Here is a 13,315-nt window from a genome sequence, read left to right on the forward strand (position 1 = left end):
AGGCAAAAACATATGAAAATTATATTATATTAATCTATAAACTGAATTTGCCAAGAGGAAGAAATAAGACACATGCTTTCTAGATAGTATAACACTAGGGTATTTGGCTTGCAGCTGTCATACATATACTGTATACAGACAGCAAGCAGCTGCTAAACTATGTGTACTCCATCCACAATATGAATAATTTATATTACAATTCCCACAATATTACCTCCCACCAGACCAGCAAGCCAGCTAACCAGCCCCTACAATTCAGGACCTGAATATACACACTTAACATTATTTCTAACACATTTAGGCCATTTACAACAATTCAATGTAAGCTCAGCGGTCTAGGTGGGGTTATCCACTCCAGAACCACAGTCTGTTGACTCAAGGAGTATTCATCACACCTGAAACAATGCACTAAGGATATATTTACAATCAAGCCTTTTTATAAATAACTACAATGATGCCATTCTATTAAGATATTACCATGTGGCTGGATTGCTTATGTCAGTGCTATAAAAATTAATAGCACCGAAAGAAAGCCTGCATTCATACAGTATCAAGAGATAATATACTGTAATGGTAAGATTCATTAAACTGTGACAGACATTTACAAGCCTTTCTTTTGTCAGAATCACTTCATGACAGTAATTAATGATTTTGAAATTGGCAAAAAGGAATGCATACATTCTTACTTATAAATAAACACTTTTAATTTCAAATGTTGGAGACAAAAGAGATGTAAAGGAAGTAAACACCTTACATTCTACATTGAATGCTATTGATTCACTACAAGCCGCTAGTATTAACTCCAAAGTATTACTCCATTGAAATGTAACCAACCACTATCTACTCTTCTTTACAAGGCTGCTGTGGTTAATTGTTTACAATATCTGCTTTCCCATACATTTCTGTCCATGCTTTATCGCTACAATCATTTTAAATTAAGGTACTTTAGAAACTCTACTTATGCCAAATTGACCTCGAGCTTAATGGTTTAACATTACCAGTGCATTTTACTACCAATATACTTTTCTCTACAGATTTGGAAATCACATAGTATATATATATATATATATATATAATATATATATATATATATATATATATATATATATATATATATATATATATATATATATATATATACTGAAAAAATAACTACAGTAGAGTTTCAGATTAAATCATCAAAAGAGAATATTCTTTATGATAATGGGGGTGGGGGTGGAAAGCAATTAGTTTTTACTAGAAAATGTAAATGTTATCACAATGCTTGATCACTCTTATGAGCAATTCCCATGCACCCTTTTTAATAAGGAACACTGCTGATAAGAATCAGCACAGGATAGTGTGGTATTGCACTCAATTATGAGACTATTTGATTTGCAGGTATGCTGAAATTCAATTGTTTTTGAAGCCTGGTGGGGACGAGTTTTCTTAAACCTCTCCAATGCAATACTACTGAGGCTACTGTTGAGTTTCTGCACATTTTCCTGGCAGGTTTCTACGGGTCCGTTTGTCTGGTCCCCATTATTAATATGGCCTGACAACACTGTTTTTAATACAAACAGTCAGACCACCTATATCAACATTTCATTACAGTCAGACCATCTAACAACATTTCATTCATCTTTGCTCCTGAGCAAACTAAAAACTGCTAGGGTCCCCATTTTCTTTACAATAAATGGTATCAGCAAAGCTGAGGGAACATGAAGCTACTAGTTCGGGACTTGAAACCTGGTTCCAGGAGACCAGGAGACCTAGTTTGGGGCAATTTTGCAGTTTCAAACCCCATGGTGTGCCAGGCAGTGGCCTGAGACCTTTCTTTTGAAGTTTAAAATTAAAACCAAAGTTCAGGCTCTTGTGGGATTGTGTGGGAAACCTTTTATTTTTTAATTTATTTATAAGCCAAAGACTAAGCTAAGTCATGCGTTCTTTCAAGTGCTTTCAAACTCATACTTTTAGTTTGAAGTATTTGTACATTAGATCTCTGTTGTATATATATATATATAAACACACACACATACACACACACACACACACACACACACACTGCCTATAGAAAGTATTCACAACCTGAAGTCTTCATTAGATAAGTATTCAACCCCTTTGTACGACACTCCTAAATAAGCTCAGGTGCAACCAATTGCCTTCAGAATCCACACAATAAGTTAAATGGAGACCATCTGTGTGCAGGAAAAGTGGTTCACATAACTTCAGATTAAATACACCTGTCTCTGTAAGGTCCCAGAGTTGGGTAGTGCATTCAAAGCAAAGATACTACCATGAAGACCAAGGAGCTTTCAAAACAACTTATATATATATATATATATATATATATATATATATATATATATATATATATATATAGAGAGAGAGAGAGAGAGAGAGAGAGAGAGAGAGAGAGAGAGAGAGAGAGAGAGTTTATTTCTTAAACTGAGGGTCAATGGATTTAAATGTTTGCATACCACATATATTGATGGATCTAAATAACGCTGTAGTTTCAAATACCATATTAAAATGAGAGAACTTTGCGAAAACAACAAAGAATATTCTGTTCTTAAAAGTAAGAACATTTAAAGTTGTTTAAAATTTTTTTTAAAGGATTTAAAAGTAATCAAATTTAAAGCGCATATTGTATTATTTAAATGGTGTTTAGATCTGACACTGATTAGATCAACTGAATGGAGCCCATAAAGTTAACATGCTGTATGGATCAGACATCAAAACTCTGGTACAAAGAGGCAAGCAGAGACCGATGTTGGATATTTTCCATCGAGAAATGTGCATTATATTTAATGGAAGATTTTCATCAAATCCACCTCAAAAATCCCGACTGAACATTTCATATCGACACAGGAGCCTGTGAGACCATATTTTATCAATTACAGAAACAGCAACTATTATTAAATTGGTGTGAACACACACATATACACATATATATATATTATATATATATATATATATATATATATATATATATATATAGATATATATAGATATAGATATAGATAGATAGATAGATAGATAGATAGATAGATAGATAGATAGATAGATAGATAGATAGATAGATAGATAGATATAAATTTAGGATTGAGCTATATAGTCTGTACATAAAATGACTGCATAAAATGTACTGGATTTTTTATATATGTGAAATTAACAAGAAACCATTAAGAACAAAACACATAATCTCTGCTCCTTTGTGCTAGTCATTTGTTTCTTCCCAGTTTTACACCATTAAAACAGATGTTTTCCTCTTAGAAAATGTTGCCTTTGCTTCAAAATAAGGCCCTGGGTGTGCAATGCCTTTGTTGTTATCTGTAACACAAGAATGTGACAGACATCGAGCAACATTTAAATGTTCTATTATCAAATAAATTTTATACCCTGCCCTGTAACTGAACAATCAAACTGATTTAGAACTCTGCAAGACTTGCTGAACAGGCATTTAACACTGTTTTCCCATTAGAATTAATTGAACCTTTCTTAAATTAAAATGACCTATATATATATATATATATATATATATATATATATATATATATATATATATATATATATATATATATATATATATATTTCAATCCCCCCAACCATTTTGGTTCGGTTGGGCAGTGAGATTGGGTCATGGTACAATCTGAAAAAGGTCTCCTGATGAATCAGTGAATTACATTTGTGGTTAGGAACCCATATGGAAGGAAAATCTATTTTATATATTGCTTTATAGTAGGTATGGCAAACCAAATATATGACATACATATAAACATATATGTTATATTACTTGAAGATGATATTCTTATACATATACTTTGTTTAAACAATAGCTTTTAACAATAATGTGTTTTCTTTCCGTATGTGAATCAAGTAGTAATTGAATTTCACGAATATTACTAGCTTAGTCTACTCTAATGTAAACCTCTGCAGATATTCCAATGCATTTCTTTGTTTTGTCCTGAATTAACTATTTGCTTCCTACATACAATAAAATCACAGCTGCAGTTCATCATAGCTTTTGTAAACAATAACTGTGTCTCTTATTACAGTAATACTATGGGTTAATCTTATTAACATTTCTAGCTTATTAGATTCTGAATCACTTACTGTATAAACTTAATGAGCTAAATCAAAACTGGTAATGACTGAATAGTTAGGTAATTTATCATATCTCCAAAACTATCATCATCAACAGAATAGGATCCGAGAAAACGATGACTGTAATGCTTCCACATAGTTTCAGTAGACCAGTCATCATTCTAACAAATGTGATTTTTACAGTCTTCCAATTAATTTAAAATATTTCATCCAGACATAAATAATAACAAAAACAATTTTAAAAAGTTCACAAAAGGTCAATTATGTTTTTAAGTTTGGGAATGATTCATAATTTCCTTCCGGTTTATTGCCATGCAGCTTGTCTTCTATTGTTGGTACATATCCACTGAGAGGAGTCATTTCCTCATCTCAATCACAGCAATCAATCACAAAACATGTGTTTCTGGGTTCTGGTGCTCCAATATTAAGTGATTCTCACTTTTCTCTCAATTTGTCTTGGCAAGTCTGGAGAAGCTGGGAACATCTTTTCCTTGAACTTCAACTCTTGAGTCAAAAAGTCGTAATGTCACATGATTTGAATGCAAGTTCAAAGCAGGGGAAAGGCAGCTATAGAGCAGCAAATACAATATTGTAGCAACAGAACCGAGAGCTACTCAGAATGACTGCAAAGCCCACAGTGAGCCGGCGTCAAACAAGGCAATGCAGCGTGTATTTGAAGTTACTTGTTGCTTCAATATCTTAAACAAAAAGAATTTGTTGGAATGGTTGGCTTCTTGTTTACTACCTGTGTTGTTTCTTTCTAGCAGGGTAACCCTAACGTGGTGCACAATTTGCACAGGAACAAGCAACATACAGTACCAGTTGAACAAAGACATTCAGCCTTTAGCTGCAGGTCAGTTTATTTTTTAGGAATTCAACTTCATTTGTGATGTGGCATCTGATTCCATTCTAGCCTTATTCACAGGCATGTCCGTAACCAGCTGTGAGGACACCAAGGTGGTGTCCTGGGTTGTTTTTTTGCTTCAGCTGATGCTCATGTAAAAATTCTGGTAAAGTACAAAAGACTCCTTCATTGTCTCTGCTGGTTTGCCATGTAATATTGATTTGGAGGTTGAAAAGTAAATACAAAGCAGTCATAAATATTGCCAGCTATAGTCTGAAAACTAAGTCTGACCTTACATTGGATCTGGTACTTTAGTATCGCTCACCACAGCAACTCATAAGCTAGACCACAACTGCACACCATAAACTTCTATTAACCTAGGCAGGATATATTGTATTCACTCACTTTTATCAATGGTCATCTTTTCAATAGAATACTGGTCTTAGGCCTTTCCTTAAAAGAGATTTAAAAATGACCAGCTCATAATTAAATTATGGCAAATAACAATGATCAGTTTTTATTTGTTTTATTATTTGGTACATAAATACAATGGTGTTATACATTAAAACAAACACTTTACATGAAGTGTCTCTATTTACTTAGTAAATACATGTGTACTTACACATCATTACATTGTTATTATGCCTAGTTATGCATGCTTAATGTGTATTGTTTTAAAACAATATATAACCCTCACACTAAATCTAACTCTAATCCTACCCCATTTTCTGATACAATTATGTTCTTACATATATAGTGCAACAATATTTACACATTAAGTACACTGTAACTATGCATAATAACATTGAAATTATGAACGCATGTATTTTCTAAGTAACTACTATGTAAATACACAGTAATTAGATAAAATGTTACCCATAGCCTCTAAAAGTACAGAAGTTGAAAAGGGCACTTGTCAAACTTGTCTGCACCACAATGTATCCAAAATGAATGTCTTTTCCTATGGGTATGAGCTTATAATTCTCAGAGATATATTTTCATACTCATCACCTACATAATGCAGAGTGCAGCTGATTCTGTGAGTGCTGGCGCTTTACCAGTTACAGCAGTTATATCTGTCTTCGCACTTCGGACAGATTACTGAAACCTGGAAGATTCTGTAAGAGACTTTATATTAGAATATGACTGTAATCCATCTACCAATATATATATTTGCCTTTTTCAAATGATTCAGCCACCCCCTCAAGCACAAGGTAATTTGCAAGGAGAAAGATTTTTTTAAACAGATATGCCATAACCAATAACATCAAACGCTAGTCTTTCACATTCACTCACTCTTGGAAAAGGCTCTATGCATCAGCACACAATATGAAATGCCTGCAAGAATCCCCATCACCGTGTCCTATATAGCTTCTTTTGAAAACTGTATCTCGACTCCAAGGTTTCATTTCCTACTCTCTGGAAATACCTCTGCTTTCTTCTTTTTAAATCAAAGCCTTTAATCCTTTATCCTGCCCTCTGCCACTGATCTTTGTCAAGAATTGTTAAAGAAAACATGCCCACTCCTGTCATATCTCCTCCAGGTACCCCTTTTGTACAACAAATTTTACAGTAAAAAAAAAAAGAAAGAAAAAGGGAAATTGCAGTGTATTCTTATGAGAAGAGACTATTAAAAAAAAAAAAACAGAAAGGGTCCACTGAACTTTTTAAAATATATTTTTCCACTGCTGAGCAAGCGAGTTCATTAAGCTAGTGTGGCACATTATTAAAGTACAGAGGTTTTAGTGAAAATGTGTGTCCATTAATAATAAACTTCATGGAGACAGCTGGGTTGAGTAAGGCCCAGAGCCTAAAATAGGATTCAGTAGTGACACTAAGTTATGTTTTTTCTGAAAACCTACAATTACCTACAGGAGATTATAGGTCATCACTGCATCACTCCGACTCTCACACTAATGTCCTTTATTCTGACCAGTTTTGGCGCTTTTATCCTCTCATAGCTTATCAATCAGACTTAAGCTGTCATTTGTGTAAATCACTGTGAGCAAAAGCCTTTCATTAGAATTTCAAAAGGAATTTCTTTTTAAATAATGTATGCTACAACTACCTAATTAGAAGATTTTTAATTTACACATAACATCACTAGCAATATGCCGGGGGTGATCTCCAATGAAATTAAATTAGGACTCATGAACATCTCTTCTGAATGTATCAGTTATTGTGTATTGCCCATTAGTTAACCAACCACTGCTAACACTGATACAGCTATTTATAGGTTGTATACTTAAATATTTAAATTTTCAAAGAACATCCATGCTTAAACCTGATTCTAACCTTAAAATTACCCTGCATTGTAATTCAGTCCCCTAGCCAGAAGATTGGAATAATATTCTCTAAATAACAGGTGCTTTTCAATTGTGGATGTTCCAAGAACATTCAGTACAGAACAACCTTAACCTATTTAACATATAGAATGCTATACATTACATAATTTCTTATTTAAAAAAATCAGGCACGACCGATAAATTGTTATTAATCACATTCTAGATGTTTTCTTTTAATGAAGGGCAAAGTATAAAGTAAATAATTAATAAACTAAGCTGCTTATTCCCAATGTATTTTAAGGAAGATCACAAAGATATTTTACTTTATTTAAATATAAACAAACAAAAAAAAAACACTTTAGTAGTTAATGACAACCATTTATTTTCTACTACTTCAATTAAATGTGGAGGACCTCATTAGTTGGCACCTTACTTAAACCTAAAGGTTTTATTTTCTTTTTTCATTAAATTTATTAATTAATAAGAGCAATCAGAAGTAACATGCAACTTACTCTACAAAGATCAAATTTCCAATAAGAACCTTTACTGGCACTCTCTGCATTGGAATTTAAGAGATCCTGGCATACCATCAGTGACTACATTCAACAATGTTACTGCTTTTACAGTAAGAAAATCCCAAGTCATGTAAGCTTGAAGTTCTTTGTAAATTACCAGAGGGACCCAGCATTATAGCATTGCTGCCAACAGCTTAAGGGACTAGCCGATCATCATCGATCAGCTATTCATTTCTGAGCCAAGCGAAGAAGCACACTCTGAAAGCAACAACAAACGTCTCAGGATATGTAAGAGAGAAGAAATGTGGTTTGTTTTTAATGGGCTCAGTGTGAGATTTCCAGTCATAATGAAACACTCAAATAAAGGGCAACATTAGTTATACATTTGCAATGCAGTTTTTATTATTTTTAAATACAACAGCCCCCTGGGGTACACAGTATAACTATCAGAAATCACAGTTGGATATTTTATTTTATTTTTTATAATATAACAATAATTCAAGTTCTAATTCAACTCTTTGAAATCTTTCTACAGGTGATACACAATACACTAGCTATGCCATGTACAGATCTATGAAAGAAATAGAAAGATCTTACCATTTCAAGTGGTTTATGTTTAACAGACTTGTTGGCTGAGCGCAAGTAAATACTTGCATTTGCAGCTTATACAATAGCAACTGCAGTGGCTTGAGTTTCAATAATAATTCTTGAATGCTCAACTACACTGGGTAGGTGATGTGTGATGCACACAACCTTACTTCAGAAGAACTTAAGGGGACCACCACATGACATTACCCAGATATGCTACAAGAACCTGCCTCGGGACTCTAATGCTAAACTTAGCAAGTGTGACGGCCATTGCATTTACATGTGGCATGCTGTATATGAAAATCAAATGCTATTAACTAAATGGCAATAACAAACTTGACACTACTTCCCACTATCTTTTGAGTAGGATGCTATAGATTATGGGCGGGGCAGCATGGTGTCAAGACATTCATTTAATACCATAGAACACTTTTGGGACCTTCTAGGATGTCGTGTTCACCAGATTTGTAACCCTTGAGTGACATCAGAGAGCTTGGTGTTGCACAGACTGAAGAATGGGACAAGATCCCCCAAGTAGTCACCTGCTACCTGATTAGAAGCATGCAGGAGGAATTCCAGAGCAGCCCATCCTCGACATTGAGACATTCATAGGAACCGTTTTCAAACTCTATAAAAAACTGATCTATAGATTTCCATGAGTCTTGTGTTCAAATGTGTGTTATTGATATTCCACACATAATAAAATTACTTTACCTGTTAATTTCAGTGTGTAAATATAGCTCCCTTGAAATGCCCAAATTTGAATCTGATTAATTCTCAAAAAAGTCTTCTTTACCTGACCTCTTTTCCCGGGTCACTGTGAATAAGAACCTGTTCTTAGTCTGTCCTTCCAGGTTAATAAATAAGCTTATAATGTAAAACATCTTATTATGAAAAATGACCAGAATCAAGTTGACTTCCTATGAATAAATCCAAATCTGACACTGTACTATTTAGAACAAACAGCACAGACTGCAGAATTTGCACAGACAGCCACATTACTTTTGTTGTAATAGCATTCAAGACTCATTTATTTTGAACACGGCTTGTGCAGTTGATTAATCTGATTTGAGTTTAACTTAAAGCTGTGGAACAGATGGACCATTGGTATAAGCTATTGCACAGCATGCAGAATCATCACTCACTGGAAACACAAGAGTATCACAGAAATCATTCAAATAAAAGCAGAAATTCCAGTCTATGAATTAACATGAAAGATAATTACCTTTCCCTCAGTATAATCTGACCTACACTGTAATCTAAACGAAATTGTACTAATTTGGTCACATATGGAACAAAAAAATGTGCTTGTGCGACAGTAAATTTTAATTTAGGAGCATGTGTGCCGCTAGGAATTCCTAAAGGTTGACTATGAAAAATAAATGAGAATTTTATTTTTCTAGTTGACAGTATAAAATATAAAAAACTAATACAAATAAAAAAACAGGTTTAAATTATAACAGCTCAATACTAATGTACTCTGGGAATGTAGTCCACTGCCTGCTGTCACCCATTAAAAACTACAAATCCCACATCCCGACAATTTCACTGATTTATCAATGTGATGGCTACTCGTTTCCAGACAGTTTGAAAACTTGCCAAACCAAGATGAGGAAAATAACAAATTATTTTCATGTGATTGGAGAAGTTTCAAAAGAAAACTACGATGAACAAAATTCAGATATGTCGGCATCTTTACAAGAAATGAGCAATGAAGGTATTATTATTATTATTATTATTATTATTATTATTATTATTATTATTATTATTATTATTATTTCAATGTTTCCAGTACTGAAAAAGGTTACACAAGTCTACAGATCTGATGGAACTAAATGTATGTGTACTACATATAGAATTTAGAATTTAAATATGTATCAGACACTTAAAACATTAATATATAAGTTTTTAAGAAAAAAAAATCATTACCAGAGTATTTTTCATGGGGGGTGCCCGGTTTTGGATTTTCTACCCATGCCGACCTCTAATATATATATATTACTATTTGGAATTTGGAACAAAAAAGTATGTATATGAAGAAAATAGCTGTGCCATCTCCAAAGTAAAATTGATAACTACATGTAATTACATTGAAATTGACTTGTTAACAGCCTAACTTGTATAATTGCATGGTAATTCCATGGTAAATGTAATTGCCATGTAATTACACACATATTCCACCAGTAGTTATGAGCAGGAACTAGTGGTAGTTCTTACCATGTAATTACATAGTTAAGCAAGCTAACATGCTACCACAAGACTTTAACATAATGTTTCCATCTTCCTAGTATATTGTACTGGGCCAAAGTGACCATGTGCCTAAAAAAGAATACTGGTCCTGTAAGTCAGAATGCATCAGACCACTGAAAGACTGTAGTGTCAGTCTGTATGAAGCACTGCATACTTCCTATGTTGCCTTTACCGTTTGTCTTCAGTCCTTTAGCTGTTTCGTGTGATATTTCGTGTGCACTGTTTCATAGCTTTGGGAATCTGGAAGAACAATATAAGGGATGCAATAACAGTGGCGTATACAAATGCAGTGTATTTTAAAAATGAAATTGTATACCATGTGAGACGATTTTTTTGTCTTGTATACAGCTAATGCATGATCTATGCTAACAAAATGTTACCTATTGAAACTAAGAACAATAAAACTCTTTGGTTCTTTTGTATAGTGGTTTGTGTCATGCACACTCAGTTAAGACAGAAAAAGGGGGTCTGATTTATGTTTCCAATTTACAAAAGAAATATGAGGACCTTTAAAAAGATAACAATTGAGTCTGGATTTTAATCAATGTCTATTTGCTACGTACGCAGAAAGTTCAAAATGAATTCCAGTTGACCAGCAGTTACCAACCACTGAGGTAACTCATGTACAGCAAGTATGATTAAAATAGGAAGCGTGACAAATAATAAAATGAATAAGGAAAGAAGGAATTAAAAAAAAGACATAAATCGGTCAATCAATCAATGACTAGCAGGCTGAGGATCGACTTCTCAATTCTTTTCAATTTATATTCCACCACTGCAAATTGCATATAAGTAACAGGACATCATAGAAAAATGACACCTTGAGGAGCCAGGTGAAGTGGGCAGCTGAAGAGGGCTGTATAGTCGAGTTGTTACAGTATGTCGTCGTTATCCATCACCAGGGTCAACATGAATCATTCTTCCGTACATTGATAATTACTAACTGGATGACTATTGTATATTGTATGATGTATTTTACAAAGCTCAACCTAGTTTTCAGGTTACGAGCATGAACACAACAGGATAGACCTCAGCAATTGCTTTTGCACCCAAACCATCTTGTTTGACTGCACTGTGTTACTTGAGCTACTTGGATGGTGTGGCAAGATGGCGCTGGTGGTGGAAGGTAAACAAGAAGGTCAGAGACACAAAACAGTACATTTAAATAATACTACTACAAAATAATAGAAATAAACACATGGGCTGGGTGTACCCCATCGCTGGCGGATACCCCTTACAGTATTCATATGTTAGGATAATTTACAAGACCAATTGCCACTAAAATCAATACAATGCAAGAGCGTGAATGCTGTTGCTGTCTCTGATACCTACCTTGTATAAGCAGCTTGCCTGGTATAAAACAATGAATTGCACAATGGTTTGGGACAGGCATTATAACCAAACATGCCTTAAGCACACACTGATTTATTGCACTCATTATTATCACAGCAGGTATTCGCTTGATGATGATTCTGCTAACAGTAACCAGAAGCATATAATTACATGACGATCACATCAAGCAAAGTGAAGTGAGCTGGGATCATTCATGTGAGAGGAACGTGTGATTTAAATGAAACATATTTTCTTTCTCCTACAGTTAAAGTGGTATGGTACAAAATATTTATTTAATAATTAATAAAAATATCAGTTTGTCAAGCTCTGAAAGTGAAAAATTTCACCATCTTGATTGTACAGTGGTTTCACCTGCAAAGTTTGTAGTTTCAGCTGTTTGGCAGCAAGGCTTGTTTGTCTCTGTGTTTGATGTGTTTGAAAGACGGGGTCTGATTAGCTCATTAGCATGCAGCGGTTAGTGCCTTGGGGTGCTGCCATGTATGTAAGTGCCAGACGTTTCACCTGTGTCCCTTGCTGCACTGTATTTAGATCTGGAGCTTCCCTGCCATTGTGGCCAATTGTTTGTCTATGTGAGATGAAAATGAGACCTGCTTGTTAGTTGCTGGGGTAATTGATTCTTCTGTAATTGGTAGTGACAGGAGTAAGAGTAATTGCCCAAGCAGACAACGAGAATGCAGGACAAAGGTTCCAGCAGTGCCATTAACCACCATAGCTGCTTAGAGAATGGAATCAACTGCACCTGCACAGTGTTAAAGCAAAGTAAACACACATGTATTATACATTGTGTGACTTAACAGCACAGCTTAATCTGGGTCTAGCTAATTCAATATCTTACCTGCCATGCACTTCAATTCATTAAGCAGGTCCCATAGGTGCGGTTTTGAAACAACAGCATATTATAGCAAACATGTATTTTATTAAAAATGATATCTGGGTTTTCTTTAACCAATCTAGGTTAAATAAATCGCAGTTGACAGTCCTGGCTTCCATATACAGTAGTTTTGTACTTGTGAAACTGAGCCCACCTCTTCAATGTCTTGTCTTCTGTCATTAACTGACCTGCTGCTTCTTCTAATGAGGGATATGCTTTGCAGTCAGTGACATGCTTTAACTTTGAAGATACTGAAGAATTGACAAAGGAATTGAAACAGCAACAGATAACTGCAGCATGCAAACTGGGAGCTTTTTTTTTTTTAAACTAGTATTATGGTACAAATACTTTTCATGAAAATGTTTCTTTACAAATTGCACATATGACATCTGTATTGTGAACTGAAGTGCATGACAGGTCCTATTTATGAAATTATTACATTAGCTATGGCCACCTTAAAAGTTTTAAAAGCAATAACCACTTTGAAAGAAAAGGTTCAAAACCAAAAGCCAAGAAAGACTTC

This window comes from Polyodon spathula, chromosome 11 (assembly GCF_017654505.1).
Source record: "Polyodon spathula isolate WHYD16114869_AA chromosome 11, ASM1765450v1, whole genome shotgun sequence".
Classification (NCBI taxonomy): domain Eukaryota; kingdom Metazoa; phylum Chordata; class Actinopteri; order Acipenseriformes; family Polyodontidae; genus Polyodon; species Polyodon spathula.